General features: G+C 37.7%; 1 long non-coding RNA gene across 3 annotated transcripts; it reads right to left on the bottom strand.

Moving 5' to 3' along the window:
• Nucleotides 1-4,790: 4,790 nt before the first annotated feature.
• LOC132620289 (uncharacterized) lies at nucleotides 4,791-25,208 on the bottom strand. 3 transcript variants are annotated; one of them, XR_009574755.1, is made up of 5 exons: nucleotides 24,678-25,208; nucleotides 24,482-24,527; nucleotides 8,885-9,001; nucleotides 6,036-6,345; nucleotides 4,791-5,335 (listed from the first exon to the last, which is right to left on the bottom strand). It is a non-coding gene; the product is annotated as an uncharacterized LOC132620289 (long non-coding RNA). The 3 variants fall into 3 exon arrangements; XR_009574756.1 differs by having other exon boundaries at nucleotides 4,791-5,332; XR_009574754.1 differs by lacking the exon at nucleotides 4,791-5,335 and having other exon boundaries at nucleotides 5,716-6,345.
• Between the last annotated feature and the right edge of the window lie 387 nt (nucleotides 25,209-25,595).

The raw sequence follows: 25,595 nt of genomic DNA, 5'->3' as shown, positions 1-25,595 counted from the left end.
AAGTCCAATACAATGCCATATGTAGATATGAGATGAATGCAACGCAAATGAGTGATACACACACGCTCCGGGCAGAATATCTTGTCGCCTCGACAGTCATGAGCCATGGGGAACCGCTAAGTCCATATACCTACTGTGGCGCATAGCCCGATCCACTAGTCAATGTTGCGGAACGTGCAACTCGATCCTAGTCAGCGTTGCGGTACGTGCAACCCGATCCAATTAAGTGTTGAGGTGCGCAACCCGATCCCAATATATGTATAACTGAGTGAATGCATGATAACAATGCCAACAAGAATATATGAATCAATGGTGCCACACATGGACACATATCTCGATCACAAAATCAATATCATAACCTTACTTTCCCTTTTCAACAACCTCAATCATGATAAATATGCTCTCCGAAACATAAGGTAATCACTAAGAATCAACTCTAGAATCAATCACATGGCAATAAGCAAACAACTCGTAAATAAACAACAACTCAATAGAACACAATAAGGCGACAAGCCATAGTCAACAACAATACCAACCTAAGTATTCCATCACAACTCCATACCCGAAGGTTTACATGCTTTCTCCAACAATCAATAACTCTACATATGATTCGCTAACCGAAGTCTAACCAAAAAGGTAAGCCGTAACCTACCTGGAAAGCCGAACAGGAGCCACGAACCGTCACACTTTAGCCTTTCCCTTTCGTAGCGTATCCAAGTACTCAAAGTCTATTCATAATCGAATTCTATATTAAAAACCACGAATAACAACACCTATAGTGCTATACTTCTAGTTAAGTCAAATTCTAACCCAAGGAATTAGGGAAATGGGCCCACAAGGGAAAATGGAAAATTGAAGGATGGAACATGCAATTCAAGATCTAGGTGATCAAAGCCACTAATCAATTGCTAAAACAACTCAAGATTAAGCCTAATTCAAATTTAAAGCAAAACCCCCAAATTTGGATATAAATCCTAATTCTTCAATCCTCAAATTAATCACTAATAATGGAAGAAATAAGCTCAAGAACAAGGAATTCATCAAAATCTATGTTTATACTAGTCAATTTCACCATCAATTTCCATTTTAGAAGTCTAAACCTATTTCAAGAAATTTATCATAAGACTCATCTTCTCTATTTTGATTCTAGTGATTCTAAGCATGGATTAAGGATCTAGGAAGGTAAATGATGAAGTCTAGGGTCATAGATCTTACCTTCAAGAAGATTCAGTCCAAAAGCTATTCAATTCTCCCAAAAGGTGCTTAGAAAGTGATGAATAGAAGTAATAGGGTTTTAACTTAACAAATAAAAGGAAAATTTGCCCGACATCGGCTACAATGGTCGAAGGTCCGCTGCAGCGCACTCGCTGTGGCGACATGTGCCCTGCTACTGCGGCCAACAAAAAATCCTTAGAGCTGCTATAGCGGCACCCACTACCGCCACCACGAGACCGCCACGTCGGATGGACGTCCGCTGTGGCGACTCACCTCTAACTCGCTTTGCTGCTATAGCAGTCAGCCCCTCGCTACCACGGGCCGCTGCGGCGGTTTTGGTGCAGTTGCGGCGGACACCAGACACTAGAATATTACTGGTTTTTGACCATTCTCAACCTGAAATCTGACTATCACCCAAGGCCCCACAGATACAAAACAAACATGCAAACACGCTACAAACTCACCTGTGGTCCTGGATTTCCCAACGGAGGTCTATTTGACCAAGTCAACCCGCAATGGCCTAAAGCCAAGTTTCTAACCCAAGTCCCAAAATGCTCCCAATTACATTGGGAACCGAACTGAAAACACTACCAAGTCACAAATGGTCATCCGAACCTCTCAGAATTGACAGAATTTCGGAAAAAGTCTGTTTTCTCAAAAGTCAACTTTGGGTCAAACAAATCCCACTTTAAGGCTCAAGCCTCCAAAAGTCACACCAAAACACGCCCGATGACCTCGGAAAAGGGTCAACAGGGGTAAAAGGGGCATAGCACTATAACGACCAATCGGATCGTTACAGGGTTCTTAATTTGCCTTTTTAATCTTCCAAAACAAGATCTTGTTCCATAACTTTACCAAACTTTTTAGGTCTCAACCCGGATGACCCGCTAACTCCAAGATTCATCATAAGAAAAATTATGTTAATTGATCCATAATAGGATCCATCAATCCCTAGATTATAGAATTTAGTCTACAATCATAGATGAAAATAAGAATACAATTCATCAGTATATTTGCTGGGTATGTCCTAAGGAATTGTGAAAGCAAAGTTACAGTAAGTAACAGTAAGGGCCTGTTTGGAAAGCCACTCAGGTAATTGGAATTGAGTGTAATTGGGTGTAATTACACAGTTTAGCATGTTTGTTTGACCAGGTAATTACACAGTTAGGTGGGAATTGGGTGTAACTGACAGGGTGTAATTACACTCTCCAATTCTCAAGGGGGGGCTGAGAATTGGGTGTAATTACACCCTGTAATTACAGGGTTACTTTTTAGTCTGTTTATTTTTTTTACTTTAATTCATTTTTATTTCTATTATTTTAATTTTTTTGATTTTAAATATTTTTTTATTTCTATTATTTTAATTTCTTTTTTATTTTTACTTTTTTATTATTTTTATTTTTAAAATGTATTTTTCTTTTTATATTATTTATTTTTCATTTTCTTTCTTTTCATTCCCAACCTTTACTTCTTGTGATTCCATGTAATTGCTCGTATTTTTTTTTATTTTTTTATTTTATTCATTTAGCATAACCGTGTTATTATTCTAATATTTGAAACTACACCTCTTAATATTGGAAAGAATGAGTTATTAACAAACTTGACATATAACAGGTGACGTTATTAAAGTATAATTTCATTGTGAATGGGGTTATAGACTTATATTTTTCCTTTCTTTTGAATTATTTACTTAAGTTACGTTGGAACTTACTTATGTAATGTTGGAATTTGACATAAGAGTATTATGTTGAACTTTTTCTTTTGGATTTTGAATTTAGGTTATATTTTCAATTTTAAGTTATTTGCTTTCACATTGCATGTTGTTTATTTTTCACTTACATTTGATGGATTTTTTGTGTCAAACATCTGAATAATGTTATGGCATTATATTTATTAATATTATTTTTTTGTCAAACATCCAATCCATGACGTTCTCACAAAAAAAGTCTTCTTTTATGTTTTATAATTAATTAAAATTAAATATTAATTTGAAAAATATATATCAATTATTTTTGTTACAATATTAGTTACAAATATATTTTCAAGAAACAATGTGTTATTAAATAACTAATTTAATATCATTTATAAAGGCAATATTTTTTAAATATTAATTTTAAATTTTTTATAATTAAATTTTATTTTTAAATTAAACTGACTGTGTAATTACACTTGTGCAACCAAACAGCACGCTTGTAATTACACTGTAATTACGTTATGACAAACAAACAGGTCGTTGTAATTACACTACTGTGTAATTACTAGGCTGTGTAATTACTACCCTAGTAATTACACCAATTCCAATTACCAGGTGGCTTTCCAAACAGGCCCTAAGTACAATTTGTTAAGGAAAAAATAGGAGACAGAAAAGGAGAAATAGAGGAACAGAAATGTGCTGTCTTTTGTCCAATTGCCCTTAGAGTAGGGCTTATCTTGTCTATATTTGGGAAGCTGTATAGACTAATAGAAGTTGATTGGGCTTGATTTTGTCTGTGCATGCGTTACGTGCAGCAAATATACTTTCTCTATTGGATCTACAAATAGTACTAACAACTTAACCACCGGAAAGAAAGTAATAATTCAAGAAATGAATAGATTCTGGTTCTTTCAGAATAGATAAAAACAAGAACCAGTCATTTGAACAACTCATTTCAGATATTCTGTTTTTATTTAAAAGCAAAATCACCAAAAGTAGCATATACTTCATATGTTTCAATTTATTTGTCTTACTTTCCTTTTTAATCTGTTTTAAAAAAGATGTCTCTTTCCTAATTTGACAACTCTTTAATTTAAATATTCTGCATGACATGTTTAAGATCATAATATTAAAGGACATTCTGCACATTATACATCTTTAGTTAAGACATAAGATTCAAAAGTGTTCTTTACTTTTTAAAATTATGTGATCAGTCAAACTAAGACAAACAGATTAAAACGGAGGAAGTAACTAATTTTCACCGATATGAAATGAATTGTTTCTTTAGAATACAGCGATACCAAAGCAAGTTATTTTGTTAATTTCTGATATATTGTCGGATTTTCTTTGCAAACAAAACCACCTTATTAGCTTATAACTGGGTTTTAAGTAAACCTCAACTCTTGCATAAACAAAATTAATAGTAGCTAAAATCGCTATAAAAATTCAAAAGTAACAGTGCGACCTGATGTTATGATTTCTCCATGGCGGACTTAGGATTCAATGGGCCTGGGTGCTTACCTTAAAATCAACAAAAATATATTGCTTTGAATAGGATTCGAAGTCGGCTCCTCCATGACTTAGGATAAAGTCTACCACCTTTTAACCAGAGCACCAAGATCTTCTATTGCTTTTTGGATGCTATTTATTACTTTATACCAAAATTTCAATATTTTCTATATGTCTACATAGAGTATCCACCACGATTAATGGGTGCTCGAGTACTAAATATCAATACATGGGTCCGCCCCTGCCATTATGGTAAGATTATTGCTCATCTTTTAACACAAACTGGATGGCCCGCGCACCAAACTCTTGAACATATGAGCTTTATGCTAAAAAAAATCTCAAATGACATTCAGCTGGCATACTGTTCACAAAGAAAGACGAAAAGGCACTATATTCTTTAGCTGGATGTATAGTCTCATATGATGCAACATGAAACATGCAATACTCTCTACTTATTTGTCATTGGCTGAACCCATCGGGAGACACTTGAAGTTGATAAGATTTTTCACTTGGACATCTGAACTTAGTGGTGTTCCATTTGAGTGCTTAGACTACCCTAAATTTGTTCCAATTAGACAATTTTTGATCAAATATGTAAAGTGAGCGTAACACACTCGTCGATGACATGTCAAAGAGGAAAATTAAATGAAGACATGTGGCATATATATCAAAATAATTATTAAAAAAAATGAGTAGAAAAATTATTTCAAAACTTTAGTTAATTAAAAAATGCAGCCAAAATAAAAAAGAAAAGAAACAAAAAACTATTTTCTACACCCGCCCCCGCCCCCCACCCCTTCCCTTCCCTCTCACCCACCTACCCACCCTCTTCTTCTTCTTCCGAGATTAATTCCCACCCCAGCAAGCTGCCATTTTTCCATTACCACTGTGTAAGTTGCCATTAACCTGATGCAGCTTCTTTCACGAAAAAATGGAACGAATGTTAGCATCTGTGCATGAGGGATTACACAGAAATGAAAGTAAAATGTATGGATTTTGATGATATTTTTATAATTGCTCCTATTTCTTAATAATTGAATAAGGTCCACCAACTTTTAATCTCATATTTTTAAGAAATAAGAACTTTGGCAAGTTGCCATTTTTTCGGAGATTCAGAGAAGAAGAAGTGTGGGGAAGAGGGTGTGTGGGACCCCCATAATTAAATAAGGAAAAGAACCAAAAAAATAATAGTTAAAAATTGAGAAAAATATTTTCCCCACTTCAAAAAGCCTTGTCTGAAACTCACGCAGTCAAGTCAGCGAAAAGTGTCTAAATGACATGGTTGGGCCCAATCACAGGTGTCTAAATGGAACAAGTCTTAATTGAGGTGTCTAAGTGAAAGATCGTGTCAACTTTAAATGTCTCCCGATAGGTTCAGCCTTTGCCTTTTTTGCTGTCACGTTGGCTTCATATTTCAAAAGACACAGCTACATGATTACAAATAAAGTTTAAACCAAGATGTGGCAATACAGAACAAGCAAACTAAGAACTTGCTATTTGATTAACATTTTCTATCATTTAAAGTCGTAGTCAGCTGTCCACATCATTTTTTGATGATCAACCATGCATAAAATTGACTATCTCATGGAAGGGAGTGGGATGTGAGAGAAAGTCTTACGATCCAACTATCTCTTGTACCCCTAATTGGCGCTGAGGAGTCTTCATCTTGGCATCCATCGCAACTCCCCATGCTGGTAAGAAAAGGGTCAACCCGGTGGCGCATCGACGTCTTGAGCGAGTGAGAGCCTTGATCCAAGGCCAGGTGCTGTCGCAATCCGCAGAAGTTGCTTCAATCGAAGGTTGCGCAACCGCCAATAAAGACATTGCTCTACGACTCCTTAGAGGTTGGGGAGTGGAAGAAGATTCATCAGCTTTCTCTTTTGCTGGGAGCTGGTCTTCTTTTCCTTAGAACTCCAGTAGAATAACACCTGAAGAATAAACATGTCACTACAATCAGTCAATTTTCTATAAATTCGGTGAAGAATGATCAAGAATGTTGCCTTCAAAAATCTACTTAGAAATGTAGTTTAGACACAATCCTTCTTTTTTGTTTGATAGGTAGTTTAGATGCACAAACTATAATCAGTAACATCTGAAGATAAAAACACAATTATGTCCATTAAGCAAACAATCATGACAATGTATTTGATGGTTTCATACTTCACTGACTTATGAGCTTATGTATCATTAATAATTGAATACCAAGATTTTTTGTTTTACCTTCTCAAAAAAAAAAATTGAATGCCAAGAAAAACAAAACTGAGAAATATGATTGCAAGCAATTTTATGCACTCAAAGAAGAGGTTACATACCTTCTCTAAAGCATTTTTGACTAAACTTTTTAGAGACATAATCAAATTTGACATACACTAAAAATTAAATTTGATTGCCATATTGACTTGCTTAACTCCAATATCTGCAAAGTTAAATAACAAAAGATAAAAAAGAAGAAGAGTGTAATTGTACACTAAATATAAGCAAACAAATAAGTTCTCCAAATTTTATAGTGTGTTGATCTTGTCCCTTGGAAGTCCAAAAGGCAGTAAGTCTTCACTGACCTAATCGATATCGACAATCATCTTTGTAGTTGTTCACTATGTGCCTTGTCGTGGTTTTTTAGTTGATTTGAGTGATACCTTCACATCGGACTTACATAAATCACGTAATCACATGAAAAACAATTCTTTATGAAACACCAGTGAACCAGAAAACATCTAGCATAAGCAAAGAGTAGAAACAAAGATACCAGATAATGTTAGAATCCATTCAAGTTTTGTATTCCACAATATATAAATATGTTAAACAGAGGACGAACTTCTTTAGCATCTAACTTCCCAACTCGAATGAACACTGGAAAAGGCAAATACCAAAGTCAAAAAATAGATCATGAAGTAATTATTTCAGAAGATAATTTTCCTTTTCTAATTTCCTATGAAACCTCACTGCATGAAATAGTAGTAATATGTATTCTGAACTCATGAAAGAAAATATACCAAACCAACCAGCATCAAATTTCAGTGAGATCATCAACAAGTTCATAACTTAATGAATAGTAGAAGCAGAACTTTGACACAAGAATCTCAGCAGTCATACTATTAATATTTTTTAGACGAACAGATCTTTCTAAAAAAATACTGAGTAGTTTCATGAATTTAAGTAGGATTACTCTTACAAAAGGGAGACCGTGAGTAAAAGACAACAATTTTGCCTCATCCTTTGCTAAAAAAAAGTTTTTTATTTGGTCCATAAATTGCATAAATATTAATTGATGGTTCAGTCGTCTTAATCTTTCACATATTCCCTATATTTACTGTACAAGATCTTGAACATATCCTATTATCAAGCAACAAATAGATATTTCACGAGAAAAGTACAAGCAACAATCCTCAAGATTAAAAAGAGCAACACTGATTAAAAAAAGCAAATATTGCATGATTGGGGGATGTTCAACCAAAAGTAGGAAGAATCATTTGAACTTGCGAGAGCTTAAATCTGGAGACCTTGTGCTAGAGGTGGACTCCTTTGTTACAGGACAAGCTATGTGAATAGTTTAGCAGTGGAATTCCAAATTAGTGTTGCCTGCTGGAGGTCTGTGATTGAATAGGGATATAATGTGCTTTGGTTTTCAAGGATCAGTTAGAAAATTGGATAGTTTTAGCAAACAGATAAAGGACTAGTAGTTGCCTAGCTTATTTAGGCCTCCTAAACTTAGGCTAGAGTTTGATGGATCTTCTTACCGTATTCATGTCAGTGCTGGTTCTACAGAGAAACCTAGGAATCCTGCAACTTCAACCAATCTACATCAGACGTGGTTTTGAATTTCTAATTTAGTAATTTTGTCATTAGACTACTAACCTTCTTTGATTTGTGCAAATAAGAAAAGAAAAAATTACTCGATTTTGAAGCTCCATGACCTATGTTGATGCCAAAATGCTACGCATATACTTTTGGTGTAATTATGTTATAGCTCAACAGAAAACAAACTCTGATATTAATGCTTGAGAAGGTACTCAATCAAATTATTTCAAAAATAAAGATTAACTTGAGCTCACCAAAAATAAGGCTACATTTTTGTGAGATACATTAAGGAATGACCTGCATTGTACAACAACGTGGATGGTGTTTAGATAATAAAACTCATTAATTTGGAGTTTATGTAACCAATTCGCAGAATTGTAGTCAAACTACTCTTTCCTATCTATTCCCGATATGACGGAGCAAATGCTATCCAAAGATTCACAAATAAATTGATCAATCAGTGAAAATCAAAGAGAGTAAAACACGCTTTAAGAAATCAAAGGCGAAGAGTTCATTGCAAATCAATAAAGCAAACCTCTACTTAAATCATAAAGCCCCAATTTCAAATTCTAGGTCAAAATCAAAATTCTTAATCCAAATTCGAAAAAAATTACACCATAAGTAAAAAAATGCACCAATAAAACCCAATTCTTTTAGGGATGAGATTACCTTGAAATTCAAAATAGTGGGTTGTCCCGATCGAAGTTGCAGTAAAGAAAGAAAAGGCTTCTGTATGACTATTTCTTCTTTGTCTTTTTCCAGCTACCACCTGTTGTCATCAACGGACTGCAAATGAAGAAATTCTGAATTTGCGATTAAAATTTTATTGCCCAAAAAATATGAAATTATTACTCATCAAACCAAATAACTGGCATGCATGTTAAAAAATCTAAGAAGAAACTACCCAAGTCCCAACAAAGCAAAAAACATTAACAAATACCCACAAAAAGAATCGAAAACTAACACTAAGGAAAATTTAGCTCAAAACACAAACACCCATATTCATTACTCAACCATGATGATTAGCATCAAAGACCCATTAATTAAATTTGACAAAAAAAATCAACTTTTAAATCAAAAATAAAAATGATTCGCAAAATAAATTAAAATATACATGAAAAAAAACAAGAAAATAACGAAGAATCAATTAGCAAAAGTGCAAGGAAAAAGGAGAAGAGAAAAGCTAATAAAAGTTAGAAGTAGCAACAGAAGCAAGGAAGTAACATAACCAATAATAAAGAAACTGTAAAGCAAGTAATGAAGAACAAACTAAGAGAGAAAAAACAAATGAAGGAAAATAGAGGAGCAGATGTAACCTTACCGTGTTACACCCAATATGGAGTAAGACAAATGAATATAAAACCTTCAATATTATGGAGTAAGAGGGTATAAATCCAAAGTTTCAATATTTTAGAAGCAAAGCCAAACCAGATACTTGATAGTGACCGCTCAGTTTCATGAATTTTTGACCGAAATGATTTTCTTTTAGGACAAATTCAATAAATGGGTTTGTCAGAAATTATGTAACCTAAATGGTGAAAACGCATGCCTGGTAGAGCACCTTCAGCGTCTAACTTTCACATTTGAAAATAAATGGCCCGTAAAATATATTTACAGTGAAGTTGCTCTACTATCCATGTGCCTTCAGTGAATATTTTAAATTTTGGAGCAAGGCTCATCTTTCCTAAAGCACTTTCAGTGTATATTTTAAGATTCAGAGAATCTACAAAAAAAATCATTTTCCTGGTGTGATGTGATGTTTGAGGTAGCTTTTCTAAACCCTAAAGGCTCATACATGATAAGGCACTTTCGCCATAAATGATCTCTTACGTGACTTCAGCATTATTTTTCTAACTTGTAAACAACACAATTGAAACAAAAAAGTAAATGTAAGATTTCTTATGTGCCTTCACCATAAAATCGGTTTCATTGTTCTTGCTAATCTTTCCCCAAGTTTTTTTGGTGAAACCACTATGAGGTTAAAACAAAAAAAATAAATGTGTATAAAGGAGAAAAAGTTAGAGTAAAAGGGAGGGGCCAGAGTGACCATCCTTTTATTCGTATGTTATGTTTTTGAGTAAGCCAAATTGGGACGATCAATTTTGACATTTCATTTATTAATTAGGTACAATAATTAGTTGTTTATCTAATTTCTTAAATATACCATTGGAGTTACGGTTGTCAATTCCAATAAAGTTATCTATAATATTTCTATAATTTCAAATGAACGTCGTGTTAGAGACTAATTTGTAATGATTTGTTTTGCCGCTACAGTACTTTTGACCTTGTTGACCTTTTTCCGAGCTTATTTAGCTTATATTAGACTTGCAGGAACGGGTGGTGCAATTTCCGAGGTCATCAGATGAATATTAGATTGGTTTTTGTGATAATAAGCCATAAAGCAAAAAAAAAAATTGTGACTTGGGTAAACGAACCTTTTCTGGAAATTCGTCAATTCTGAGAGGTCCGGATGGTCATTTGTGACTTGCGGGTATGTTCGGTTCGTTTCCCAATTCATTAGAGACCGTTTTGGGACTTGGGTTATAAAGTTGGTTTTGGGGTATTGGAGGTTGATTTGATCAACGAGACCCCCATTGGGAAATTCGAGGCCATAGGTGAGTTCGTAGCCCCTTTTTGTGTGTATGCATGTTTGTTTTGTATCTGTGGGGCATCGGGTGATAGTCGGATTTTGGGTTGAGACTTGTGAAGTTGTGTAACTTTCTGGTGACTGGTGTCCGTCGTAACGGCACCAATACCGCGGCAATGGTATCGTCGTGGCAATGGTCGTGCCACTATAGCGGTGTATAGTAAATGTGAGTGACCGTCGTGGAAGTCATGTCACCGCTGCAGCGGTTCCGCCGTAGCGGATTGCATACCGCTGTAGCGGTCGATGGGGACTTAAATGACTTAAATCCTTTTGCAAAACCCTATCATCCCTCATTCATTGCTCTCGGTTATAGAGCTATTTTGGGAGCAAAACAAGAGATTCTGAGGCAATTCTTCATAGGGGTAATTTCATCTAACCCTATCCTTCATTTATAATTCATAATCCACCTTAGAAACTCCCTAATTCATGCTAGAGTGTAATGACCTGCTAGGTCATTATGGGAATGACTTAGAAAACTAGACCTCCGTTGGGAATTCCGAGGCCGCAGGTGAGTCCACAGCGTGCTTTTATGTATATGTGCATGTTTGGTTTAAGTCTGTAGGGCCTTGGATGGATGTTGGGATTTTTGGACGAAAAACTGGTGGAAAAACCCAAGCTACTGGTCAGAATAGACCGCTACAGCGGGTGTGGGACCATTGTAGCGGGTCCGTCGTAGTGGGTAGAGGGTCGCCACCGTAAGGCGGGGGAAATTAATGAGGTTTTCCATAGCGGGACATTTCCCGCTATAGCGAGACCGCTGCAGTGAGACATTGATCGATGCAGCGGTCGAAGGGAGGCAGAATCAGCATTTTATTTTCTTATTTCCAAACCCATTCCCCACATAACTCCAAAACAGTTCCCAAGAACTCTTGTGGAGAAATTCTAAGGCTAAGGCTAAAACACTCTTGAAAGGCAAGTCTCAACCCTCTTCTTTGTTCATTCCATCATCACATTGAGTTTCATGATTAGTGTAAGGTTCGTTAATGGTGGAAGAAAAGGATAGAACCCTAGAAGTTGCGAACCCTTGAATAATAGATGGGTTATTGATTTTATTGCTATTTAATCATCTAGGAGTATAGATTATCACTTCCTAGGATGAGAATTTGATTATTAATGATGAGAATGATGTATTGAGACTTAAAGTTTCATGAAGATGGTAACTTTAGCATAAAAAGTGCTTGTAAAAGGGTTGAATTGATTAGAAACCCATAAATGGGAATAGTGTGATGGTCGGGGTTGATTTTATGATGAATTCACACTTAGTGATAGTTCACCCATATGAAAAGGGTAGAAGTAGTTGGGTTATTTTCCCAAATTGTTGTTTGTTTGAGTAGATGATCCATTACTCACTTAGCATTATAATTGCTAGACTTTGAACATTCTGAAGCTTTGATATTTAATCATCAATTGTTCACATTCTTTATTGATTGTGGAATGAAAATACATTGTGATGAGAAAGATAATATCAATATATAAAGACACATTTGACAGGGGGTGAGGATGTGGCCTAGTTATGGGCTCGTGGTCCGAAGTCAGTTATGGAGCGAGTGGTACATGGACACCATGGGTCCCGTGCAAGTCATGGATATTTGGGCAAACAATACCATTTATCATGTGTGTACGGATATGTGACAAAGTAGAGATGATTGGTAAGTTAAAGTTGTGTTGGTAGTGACTCGGGTTGAGTTGCTTTGATTGATTACTGTTTGTGTGGGCTTATCTTATTTTAGTGTTGGATGACTCTTGGTGATAGTTTCATATGGTTATGTGTTGTTGTGCCTTCCTGTCTATTCTATTGATTTTGTGATTTTACGCATGATATTAATCTTAGTCAGCCTATGATATCGACTGGTAAATAGTGTTTGTATTAATACTACCTTACTGCATTCTTTTGAGTGCAGATTGTGATCTAGAGATATCTACCAAACCTCATATTTAGCGTGAGGCAAGTTCTTGACCAGATCCGAGGGTGAGCTCCTATCTATGCCATGCCGCCTAAAGATCTTTCTTATTTTGGATGTCTATTTTATTTCAGACATTTATGATTATTTCATACAGTTGTTCATTCTTTAGATAGTTATGTTTTTGGGTTCTTGTACGATGGCTTTCAGATTTTGGGGTTGTAATAGTTAGGACTTCCACACCTTTATTTATTTATGGCATGACTAGACGGTTTGGAGATTTTATTATCGTTATATCCTTGAATGTGTTAAAATTTATTAATCAAATGATGATTGGTTAAGGAGATTGTTTCGTCCACTAGGGGAATTAGTGTGGGTGCTAATTTGGGTCGTGACAAAGTTGGTATCAGAGCCCTAGGTTTGTCTATCTCGTTGTACAAGGACATGTCTAGTAGAGTCTTGCGGATCGATACGGAGATGTCTGTACTTAACTTCGAGAGTCTATGGGACACTAGGAAAATTCAATTTCTTTCTTTCTTTCATGCTACTTGATTCCAATTGTTAACTAGGTGATTCAAATTGGTATCTGACTTTTCTTTCTATTCTCTCACAAATGGTGAGGACTCGTGAGGCAGCACCAAATGGGGTACCCGCGCCGGCCGCTGGGGCGGCAGCTCATGGTGGAGGTCAGGTCGCTGGGGTCGCAGTTCATGAAGGAGGTCGTGGCCATGGTAGAGGCAGGAGAGCAGCAGTACCAGCCAAGGGCGGGGCTCCTGCGGCTGGTCAGGGCCGCACTGAGTCCCCTGAGCCTCAGGTAATTCCAAATGAAACAGCAGAGTTTGCAGCAGCACCAGATCAATAAGATATTATTGCTCCTCCAGTGTTGTCAAATGTTATGGTTCAAGTGTTGAACCTGCTGAATGGGTTGACAGAGGCAGGTGTGTTACCAGCTATTCCAGGTTCTCAGGGTGCTAGAGTGGGTGAGCCAGCTCCAAGCGAAGTTCGTGCTCCAGGGTTACAGCATGCTGCAGCTGTGGCTCCTCGTTTGGATGAGGCTCCAGGACTGGAGGCATTTCCTAGACCAGTGGGAGGTCCAGTGATGACCAAGGATGAGCATGATTTGTTTTGGAGGTTCACTAAGATGAAGCCTTCAAATTTCTTTGGCACTCAGGTTGAGGATGCTTATGAGTTCATTATGGATTGTCATAAGAGGCTCCATAAGATGGGGGCAGTGGAGAAGTATAGTGTTGAGTTTGTGACCTTCCAGCTCTTGGTGATGCCAAGTTATAGTGGAAGGCTTTTGTGGAGCGCAGGCCAGCGGGGTCGCCCCTATTGACATGGACTCAGTTTTACCAAATGTTCTTAGATAAGTAGGTTCCTCATACTTTAAGGGACGGCAGGCGTGATGAGTTCAGTAATATTGAACAGGGTAATCTGTATGTGGCTACTTATGAGGCTCGATTCCATTCGATGTCTCGCTATGCCCTCCAGCTTGTGCCTACGGAGGAGAAGAGGGTTAGGAGATTCGTGAAAGGGTTGAACACTGCTCTTCAGTTGTCAACTCTTTAGCTTGCAGCAACAAGTGCTCCCTTTCAGGAAGTGGTGGATAATGTTAGGTTTGTCGAGGGTGGTAGGCAGGATGGTTATAATAAGTACGCGGAGAAGATGGCCCGAAATGGTGGTAGTTTCAGTGGCTCTTTCTCTAAGGGCCAGAGTTCCCAGGTCTATTCGGGACGCCCTGTTCAGTCAGCCATCCAGACTTCAATTCGAGGCCTATCAGGGGCCAGTCAGTCAGGGGGTTCGCAGCTAGAGTTCCAGATTATGGTGGTTATTCATCTTCATCGGTTTCTGTTCAGTGTCCGACCCTAGACTGGGAGTGCTTCAAGTGTGGTGATATGGGGCATTTCAAAAGAAATTGTCCAAGACTTAGGCAAGGTGGCCAGGATACTTAGCTTCAAGCTCCCAGAGCTCCAATATCAGGGAGAGGGGGAGGATCTTATAGTGGGAACTGTGCTCAGACCGGGCGTGGTAGTCACACAGCTGGTAAAGGTGGCCCCCAGCCTAACAGAGGCGGGTTTCAGTCTGGTAGAGGTGGACATCAGCCTGGCAGGGGCGGAGCTCAGACAGGGCAGGTTGATCGCAATGGTTCATAGGCTACTGGCGGATGGGTTCATTGTTATGCATTTCCTGTCCAGACAGAGGCAAAGGGCTCAGATGCAGTCATTACAGGTAACATCTCAGTATGTCACCGGATGGCTTTTGTATTATTTGACCTGGGTTCTACATTTTCTTATGTGTCTACATATTTCTCTATGGGTCATGATATGGTCTGTGATTTACTTGATACCCTTATTCATGTATCTACTCCAGTTGGAAACTCTCTGGTTATAGATAGAGTTTTTCGATCTTATACTGTCACACTTATGGGGTATGGCACTTGGGTTGATTTAGTGATTCTAGACATGGTAGATTTTGATGTCATCCTGGGTATGAGTTGGTTAGCTCCTTATCACGCAATTCTGGACTGTCATGCCAAGACAGTTACCTTAGCTGTGCCTGGGGTGCCTAGACTTGAGTGGAAGGGTAACCTTGGTCCCTCTCCAAAGAAAATTATTTCCTTTATTCACGCAAAGAAGCTAGTTGACGGGGGGGTTGGCTTATTTGGCACATATTCGTGATACCAGTGTTGACGATCCGTCCCTTGAGTCAGTTCCTGTGGTACATGAGTTTGCGGAGGTGTTTCCCGCAGACTTGCCAGACATGCCTCCGGACCGAGACCATAATTTTTGCATTGACTTAGAGCCAGGGACCTGCCCTATTTCTTTTCCGCTATACCGGATGGCACCAGCAGAGTTGAGGGAATTGAAAGAATAACTTCAAGATCTTCTTAGTAAGGGTTTTATTCATCCGAGTGTCTCCCCGACGGGCGCTTCTGTTCTGTTTGTGAAAAATAAAGATGGGACTATGCGGATGTGCATTGATTACCTCCAGTTAAATAAAGTCACCATCCGAAATAAGTACCCCATACCTCGTATTGATGATTTGCTTAATCAGCTTCAGGAGGCTTTTGTGTTTTCGAAAATTAACTTGAGATCGGGGTATGATCAGTTGAAAATTCAGGCAGAGGATATTCCTAAGATAGCTTTCTGTACTAGGTATGGGCATTATGAGTTTCTGGTTATGTCTTTTAGTCTTACTAACGCCCCGACTGCTTTTATGGATTTGATGAATGGCATTTTTAAGCCATTCTTGGACTCTTTTGTGATAGTGTTTATTGATGACATCCTGGTTTATTCGAAGAGTAAAGAAGACCATGAAAAACACTTAGAGAGTTATTCTTGGGTTGCTGAGAGACAAGGAGTTGTATGCCAAGTTCTCTAAATGTGAATTTTGGCTTGCGTCTGTGTCCTTCTTGGGACATGTGGTTTTGAAAAAGGGGATTATGGTGGATCCGAAGAAGATTGAGGCAGTGAGAGATTGGGCCAGGCCCACTTCCGTGACAGAGATCTGCAGTTTCGTGGGTTTGGCTATTTTTTATCGTTGGTTCGTGAAGGGGTTTACTTCTATTGCTTCGCATTTGACCCTTTGGACTCAGAAAAGGGTGCCTTTTCAGTAGTCCAACGAGTGTGAGGAAAGCTTCCAAAAGATCAACACTTTATTGACTACAGCTCCTATTATATCTTTGCCCGTGGAGGGCAAGGACTTTGTAGTGTATTGTGACGCTTCTCGTTCTGGTTTGGGTGCAGTCTTGATGCAGGAAATGAAGGTGATTGCTTATGCTTCCAGACAGCTGAAGATCCATGAAAAGAACTATCGTACTCATGACTTGGAGTTAGCAACTGTGGCTTTTTGCGTTGAAGATTTGGAGGCACTATCTCTATGGTGCCCATTGCGAGGTATTTACTGATCATCACAGTCTTCAGCATGTGTTTACTCAGAGGGATCTTAATTCTAGGCAGCGGAGATGGATGGAGTTACATAAGGATTACCATATTACTATCTTGTATCATCCTGGCAAGGCAAATGTGGTGACAGATGCCTTGAGCAGGAAATCAACTAGCATGGGCAGTTTGGCTCATTTGATTGCGTCAGAGCGTCCGTTGGCCAGGGAGGTTCAGACTCTTGCTAACAGTTTCATGAGGCTTGATGTGTCTGATTCGGGCATAGTGTTGGCTTGTGTTGAGGCGATATCATCGTTTCTAGAGCAGATTAAGGCCAGGCAGTTCAAGGATGTGAGCTTGAGTAAGATTCGTGATAAAGTCTAGTGTGGTGACGCCAAAGAGGTTGTGATTTATGATGAGGGTGTCTTGAGAATCAAAGGGCATTTTTGTGTTCCCTGTGTCGATGATTTGATTAATATGATTTTAGCGGAGGCTCACAGTTCTAGATATTCCATTCATCCTGGTGCTACCGAGATGTACCGTGACTAGGGTAGCACTACTGGTGGGCTAGGATGAAGCGTGATATTGTTGAGTTCCTTGCACAGTGTTTGAATTGCCAGCAGGTGAAGTACGAGCACCAGAGACCTGAGGATACACTTTAGAGGATGCCCATTCCAGAGTGGAAGTGGGAGAGGATAGCGATGGACTTTGTGGTTAGTCTTCTGAAGACCTTAGGTAAGTTTGATTCGATTTGGGTCATTGTTGACAGATTGACCAAGTCTGCCCACTTCATACCGGTTCAGATTACCCGTACTTCTAAGAAATTGGCCCAAATTTATATCCGTGAGATTGTTCGCCTGCATGGGGTTCCTATTTCGATCATATCCGGTAAAGGCACGATGTTTACATCCCGGTTTTGGATGACTTTGCATTTAGAATTAAGTACTAGATTGGACTTTAGTATAGCTTTCCACCCTCAGACAGATGGCCAGTCTGAGCGGACTATTCAGGTTTTAGAAGATATGCTCGGAGCTTGTGTGATTGATTTTGGTGGTTATTGAGATCAGTTATTACCATTGGCAAAGTTTGCGTATAACAATAGTTACCACTCGATCATTGATATGGCCCTGTTTGAGGCTCTTCATGGGAGGAGATGTAAGTCTCCTATAGGGTGATTTGATGCATTTGAGGTAAGGCCATGGGGCACCGATATTTTGAGAGAGTCATTAGATAAGGTTAAGGTGATTCAGGAAAAGCTCTTGGCAGCTCAGAGTAGACAGAAGGAAAATGCTGATCGAAAGGTCCGGTATCTTGAGTTCATGGTTGGAGGACAATTCTTATTGAAGGTCTCACCCATGAAGGGTGCAATGAGGTTTAGGAAGAAGGGTGAGCTTAGTCCCAAATTCATTGGTCCGTTTGAGATTCTCAATCGGGTGGGGGATGTAGCCTATGAGTTGGCTTTGCCCCAGGTTTGTCAGGTGTTCATCCACTGTTCCATGTCCCTAAGTTGAAGAGATATCATGGTGATGGTTCACTTATCATCCATTGGGATTCTGCCTTATTAGATGAGAATCTGTCCTATGAGGAAGTGTCTATTGCTATTTTAGATAGAGAGGTTCGTAAGCTAAAGTCGAAAGAAATAACGTCAATGAAGGTTTAGTGGAAGAACCGTCCTGTATAGGAAACTACTTGGGAGACCGAATCCGATATGCGAAAGTATTATCCCCAGTTTTTCACTGAGTCAAGTACCTTTTCCCTTGTTTCTCTTCCTTGTCCGTATGGGGACGAACGACTGTTTAATTGGTATCTGATGTAACGACCCGCTAGGTCGTTATGGGGGTGACTTAGAAAACTAGACCTCCGTTGGGAATTTTGAGGCTGCAGGTGAGCCCGTAGCGTGGTGTTATATACATGTGTATATTTGGTTTGTGTCTGTAGGGCCTCGGATAGGTGTTGGAATTTTTGGGTGAAAAACTGGTGGGAAAACACGAGCTACTGGTCAAAATAGACAGCTACAGCGGGAGTGGGCCTGCTGTAGCCGGTCTGTCGTAGTGGGTAGAGGGTCGCCGCCGCGAGGCAGGGGATATTAATGAGGTTCGCAATAGCGGGACATTTTTCGCTATAGCGAGACCACTGCAACGGCCGACGGGAGGCAGAATCAACGTTATATATTCTTATTTCCGAACCCATTCCCCACATAACTCCAAAACAGTTCCCAAGAAATCTTGTGGCGAAATTCTAAGGCTAGGGCCAAAACACTCTTGAAAGGTAACTCTCAACCCTCTTCTTTGTTCATTCCATCATCACATTGAGTTCCATGATTAGATGGGTTATTGATTTTATTGCTGTTTAATCATCTAGGAGTATAGATTATCACTTCCTAGGATGAGAATTTTATTATTAATGGTGAGAATGATGCATTGAGACTTAGGGTTTCATAAAGATGGTAACTTTAGCATAAAAACTGCTTGTAAAAGGGTTGAATTGATTAGAAAACTCATGAATGGGAATAGTGTGATTGCATTGTTCATAACTCATGAATAGGTAACTTTAGCATAAAAATTGTTTTGTAAAAGGGGAAAGCTATTGCGGAGTGATTGCATTGTTCCAGTTCGGCTTTGAGGTAGGTTACGCTCTACTTGAGTTAGACTTTGATTTTTGATTGTATATGTTATGAAATTGATAGGAGAAGCATGATTAGGGCTCCGGACATAAAGTGTGGTTGGAAATACCTAAGTTTGACATTGATTGATTTATTATGTGATGAATTGTTATTATATGATAAAGACGAAGTTAATGAATACTCTTCTTGTTGAATTGGAGTAATCCCTTATTCATGCTATTGATGAAATGATTCTTGAGTCTTGATATGACTTGTGGCATGGTGACTTATGTTTCTTGACACTTATTCATTAATTGTTCACATTCCTTATTGATTGTGGAACGAAATTACATTGTCATTAGAAAGATAATATAAATATGAAAAGGCGCATTTGACAGGGGGTGAGGATATGGCCTAGTTATGGGCTCATGATCAGAGGTCAGTTTCAGAGCGAGTAGTACATGGACACCATGGGTCCCCTGCAGGTCATGCCTATTTGGGCAAACAATACCATTTAACATGTGTGTACGGATATGTGACAGAGTTGAGATAATTCGTGAGTTATGGTTGTGTTGGTAATAACACGGGTTGAGTTACTTTTATTGATTACTGTTTTTGTGGGCTTATCTTATTTCAGTGTTGGATGACTCTTAGTGATAGTTTCATATGGTTATGTGATGTTGTGCCTATCTGTCTATTCTATTGATTTTGTGATTTTATGCATGATACGAATCTTAGTCGGCCTATGATATCTACCGGTACACAATGTTTGTACTAATACTACCTTGTTGCATTCTTTTGAGTGCAGATTGTGATCCAGAGATATCTACCTGACCTCATATTTAGCGTGAGGCCAGTTCCTGATCAGATCCGAGGGTGAGCTCTTATCCATGCTATGCCTCCTGAAGATCTTTCTTATTTTGGATGTCTATTTCATTTCAGACATTTATGTTTATTTTAGACAGTTGTTCATGCTTTAGACAGTTATGTTTTATAGTCCTTGTACGATGACTTTCAGATTTTGGGGTTGTAATAGTTAGGACTTCCGCACCTCTATTTATATATGGCATGACTAGACAGTTTGGAGAATTTATTATCATTATATCCTTGAATGTGTTAAAATTGATTAATCAAATGTTGATTGGTTAAAAGGATATGTTCGCCCACTAGGGGAATTATTGTGGGTGCCACTCACGATTATTTGGGTCGTGACAAAGTTGGTATCAGAGCCCTAGGTTCGTCAATCTCTTTGTACAAGGACATGTCTAGTAGAGTCTTGCGGATCGATACGGAGTTGTTTGTACTTATCTTTGAGAGTCTATGGGACACTAGCAAAATTCAATTTCTTTCTTTATTTCGTGCTACTTGATTCCAATTGGTATCTAGATGATTCAAATTGGTATCTGACTTTCCTTTCTATTCTCTCACATATGGTAAGGACTCGTGCGGCAGCAGCAAATGAGGTGTTACGGTTCGCATTTCGCGGGTGGGATTAGCGCTCGGAAAGCTACTAAGAACTTGTTGGTAATCTTTCGAACTCTGTTTTGAAAAAGAGTCGCCACTTAATTTTTAGGAAATTAGGAAAACCAGTGGCGAATGGTTTATTCAAATACCGTGATAAATCCTTCATAATCCAAAGTTCTAGGTAAGGGTTCTGGTGATCCCCTAGGGAAGGTTTCAGGCACCCTAGTATTAAGGATCTGTACTATACGGTTGACCTTCGAATTCCAGTGTATGATTATTTGCATGAACTATTCATTTGGTGTTTATTCCCGTATTTATAAAAACTGTCACTTGTTGCATATCATTTGGTTTTAGAAAAGAATTGAATATATTCCCCTTATATATGGGGTATTTAGGTTCGGATTTATAATATCCGGATATGAATAGTCTCCTTTTATGTATAAGGATAGTATATTTTGTTTATAAAGAAACACAAAATGTTTTGGTTTTATATAAGTAACTATATTTCTATTCATGCTTAATCTCACACTTAACTTCGGGTCAATCCGTATAGTACATTAGAACGTCTTATCCCAAAACCCCTTATTTACGAACATTTTTTTCACTTATTTGAGAAGAACTTAACTTATAAAATGATTTGTTTTACTATCATGAATTTGCGGATAAGTGTATCTACAAAATTGATTTTTTCTGAATTTGGGCTTCAAAGCCTAAAATATGACACTTTCATTGAAAGGGTTGCATTTTTCTGTTTGGTCTTGGCCCAAATTCTTGTTTGCATTTTTGTTTCCTTTTCTAAAAAAAATCAAATGAGGTTCAGTCCGAAAATCTCCCAAAATCATTTATTGATTCCTGGTGGGCTTCAGCCCAAAAAAAAACCTCTATTTTTCTAATATTGGGCTCGGCCCAAATCATTTAATCTTGGATTCGGTTTTGGTTCAGAAACATAGTTTGATTGTGGAAACATATATTGTCATAGTTAAAGACTGATTTGGTTTAACAAAAATGTCATACCATTTATGATTTTTTTGAAATCTTCTTTTTGTCCTTCTATTTTAGCTCGTACCAAAGTGATTTTATTAGTTATCCGTTTAATTTGAGAAATTATTATGCTAAATCCGGGTTTTGAAAATCGTTTAGGGACCTAAAGTCAACTAAACGGTGTAAGCACCGTTGTCCTAAGACGACTAGTTAAAACCATAAAAATTTCAATAGTATATATGAGTTTTATAAACATTACAAATACAAATGCAACATCTTTAAGAAAAATGCAAAATAAACAACAAAAAAAAACAAAAAAGAAGGGAAGGCTAGGGGCGTAGCAAGCCCCTAATTGGCCATTTTCACCCATGACTGGGCCTTCTACGTATTTTATAATACTTACTTCCATTTTTCATCAGCTGGACTCGATCTTAATGCAAAGAATTGCCTATTGGGCCTTGGCCCAACAGGTTGGCTTTGGACTCAGCCCAAATGGCCACGCAATGGAGGAGGAAAAATAAAAAGGACCTCGGTTATATTCAATTTATTGAACTTATCATGTATATATATGTACACAATACGTAGACGGTGAATATGATGCACAAATTAAGATTAGGACACCAATAGGGCCTAGAAGCCCAAAACAAAAGGCCCAACCCAACATCTATTCTTCTTCTCTGCTTTAGTCTGAGGGTGAACATGGATCAACTATCAAACATCAACATGGGCTAGGCCCAATTACCTATCAAATTAAGATTTGACTGAGTGTTTGAAGTCTAAAAGAGTTCTCTATTTCCTTCATCATTACTATGCACTTCCTAAGGTCTCATATACCTATATACACACCCAGTATACTGGCTGATGAACCCTTATACCTCTAATGTTCTGATCGTACATTTTTAAGTATATGTATTCTAAACATATATCCTGAGGTGTTTGGAGAAGATGTGCAGAAATCAACTATGTTACAACTTAGATGCCACAAAAGGGAAGACTAAGACTTTCAGCATTTGACAGAATCTTCGGGAGGGCAAGCAACACAAAAGTTCAAAACAAAATCATGTTATTAGTGCACTAATGTTCATCTTAAGCTAGACCTTGATCACTAAGGTCTTATATTAATCTATCCCTCTTCCTTACCCCCAAACCAGCAACATAAAGGACAGCCCCCTTTTCTCTTATCAGTTGGTTAAAACAGTTTACCAGATGCATTTTTTCTTTCATCTCCTTGGGCTAATGAAAAGTAGGGAAAGTTAAGGAGTGTATGTTATAAGTTTCACCCCATGGACACATGAGGTATGCTATGGAAACTTCTCATTTGGGAGAAGGACATTATGGATGAAGCATGACTTGGCCACTTTGTCTTTCTTCTCCTGAAGTGCCACTTTCCTCACCTGTCAAGTGGATTTAACCTATGCATTCACACCTATCTCCTCATCTCATCATTGGACCAATTCCCAATTTGATAGGCAGTGATACAGTTCAAACTTATAGCTAGATCATCCTGCAATTCTAATTATGAAATGATCTCTGATTTTTAAACCTTAACAGAACTCTAACAGGCCTATAAGTTCTATTTTTAGGTTGATTTTACAAACATGGGATAGACTAAGGCAATCATGGAAAAGTATAGACTCCAACTAAACTTACACACATTCTCTTATAAGATTAGTTTTTAACTTATTATTCTATTATCAATCATATCTACTGCATACCTAACAAAATCATTTCAATCATGGATTCAAACAGTTAAGCAAGGAAGGGATAGGATTTAAAAGATTTCATTCATCAAATCATACACTTTCATGCACACACTGTCCAATATCACTAAACTAGGCATCTTAGGCTATTAAGAATAAGAGAACAGACACAGACTCTCACATAAGGAGATCTTCCTTAGTTCAACCAAAACAATATTAATTTCCTATCCAAAGGGAGCAGGTTTTCAAACACAACAACATTCAAGATAAGCTCACTATGGTTTATCAGATCAAAGCTAGCTAAATATGCCAAGGAACTGCTCACTTATAGCACCTGCTACCAGGTCAGTTGAATCCTTAAGTCCAGCCAACTCCCTTAGTTATACATGTCTAGAATTCTAGGTGATCAGTGCTACACTTAAGTTTTTAAACTAAATGATGCCATTTCATAATCCTGGGTGTTAACTAAGAGCCATTCAGCTTAATCATATATTACATAGTGAACCATACTTCAAAAACTTCTTCTCAATTCAAAAAAAAAAATATGTGCTTAACCATTTAGAAGTCTAACTCACATACAAATCCATAGTATTCTTATCAACAACCTTTTGTTCATTCTAACAGTCCACTATCAAAGAGAACAACATAAGGTCTTCATTTTTTGTTGACTTCTTAATTCATTCCTAGAGTCTCATGCTTCAACTAATAGACTAAAACATCTTTGAGGTTAAACTTAGATGAGTTATATGCATTAGTAGTTTCAGAGGTTCAGAAAGGATCGAACAATATCATCAAAAGAACATCCAGGTTTACAATATCCTTTTCAACAAATCACATTATCCAAATTGCTATTCAAACATACATATGTTACTACATTGGTTATCTGAGTAATAAATAACTAAAGAAAGACTTAAGACAAGCATGCTATCCAGAACAACTCATCTTGATCCCAGCAAACTCAAATACATGCCAGGGCAGTAATCATACTAAAAACTAATATTTCAAGTAAAGCATTCATTAACAGAGCAAACTACATTATAGTTGAGCAAAAATAAACTAGAAAATGAGCAAAAATAAGATAAAATGTTACCTTTTTGATGTGCAGCCGCGAACAAGATCGAATTAAGAGCCTTGTGCTTCCGATCCAAACCCAGCCACACAAACAGAAATAAATAAATCTTAGAACTAAGAGAATCAACCTTTTAAAAAGTTTAACTCTAAAATTTTTACTAAAAAGCTTAAATTTCAAGTGAAACTCAAAATTCAAGCTTTGATGGTTCTCTAACCTTTTTGAATGGTGAGGGTTGGCATTCTATTTATCGAGCCCCAAAAACTATCAAAACCCTAGAACCAACGATGTGGTACAAAGTGAGATTTTTCAGAAAAAAACTTGAAAAAATGAATTATAGGGTCTAGATTGACCCTTGCTAACAACGAATGGCTTGATTTGAGCCTGATCTCTCTCGATCCAGTTGGTTTGAATTAGACCAATGAGGAACAAGGACGTACAGTGACAATACAACAAATATAACACAGAAAATCAAATCTTTGACTCAAAATTTAAGAGGAAAAGTAAAAGAAAAAGGCGTATAATCGTGTTTGGATGATATAAGGTGGAAATGGGATGGAAGCATTTATTGTTAGCTTGGAAAAGGGGGGTACACGACTGCAAAACCTTGTACTTCGTGCAGCACTGCCATTTTTGGCATAAAAGAGAAGATAAAAGTGGGACGGCGGCTTAGGGTTTAGGGGTAAAGGGGAGGGGAGAGGAGAGAGGAGAGAGTACAGTGGTGCGTTTGGTATGAAATGAAAACATTAAAGGGGTATTACCCCTTAACTGAAAATAACTTGGGCCGGGTCGAGCCCATTCGGGCTGGACTCGGTTCGGATGTTAAAAGAAATGGACATGCCCCTTTATATAGTGTATACCTATATGTATATTTAACGTATATACGTGTATAAAGGGCAGAACGGGTATTTTAACAAATGGACCAAAATTAAAATCATCGATTATTAACCATAGTATTTTAATTAGGACGTCATTAACATGTTAATTTAAAATGCAGCCAATTATGTAAATGGGCTTAATTTGCAAATATAACCTCAATTGATTTTAAATCTAATTGATTATTTCAATTATGGCCATATTTAGCCTAATTAGCCAATTAAAGTTAAATTACACTAATGAACTTAGTTGATTTAAG

The sequence above is a fragment of the Lycium barbarum genome, chromosome 11 (genome assembly GCF_019175385.1).
Source record: "Lycium barbarum isolate Lr01 chromosome 11, ASM1917538v2, whole genome shotgun sequence".
NCBI lineage: Eukaryota > Viridiplantae > Streptophyta > Magnoliopsida > Solanales > Solanaceae > Lycium > Lycium barbarum.
The sequence above is the reverse complement of the archived record's forward strand: the minus strand, read 5'-3'. Positions and strand labels throughout refer to the sequence as shown.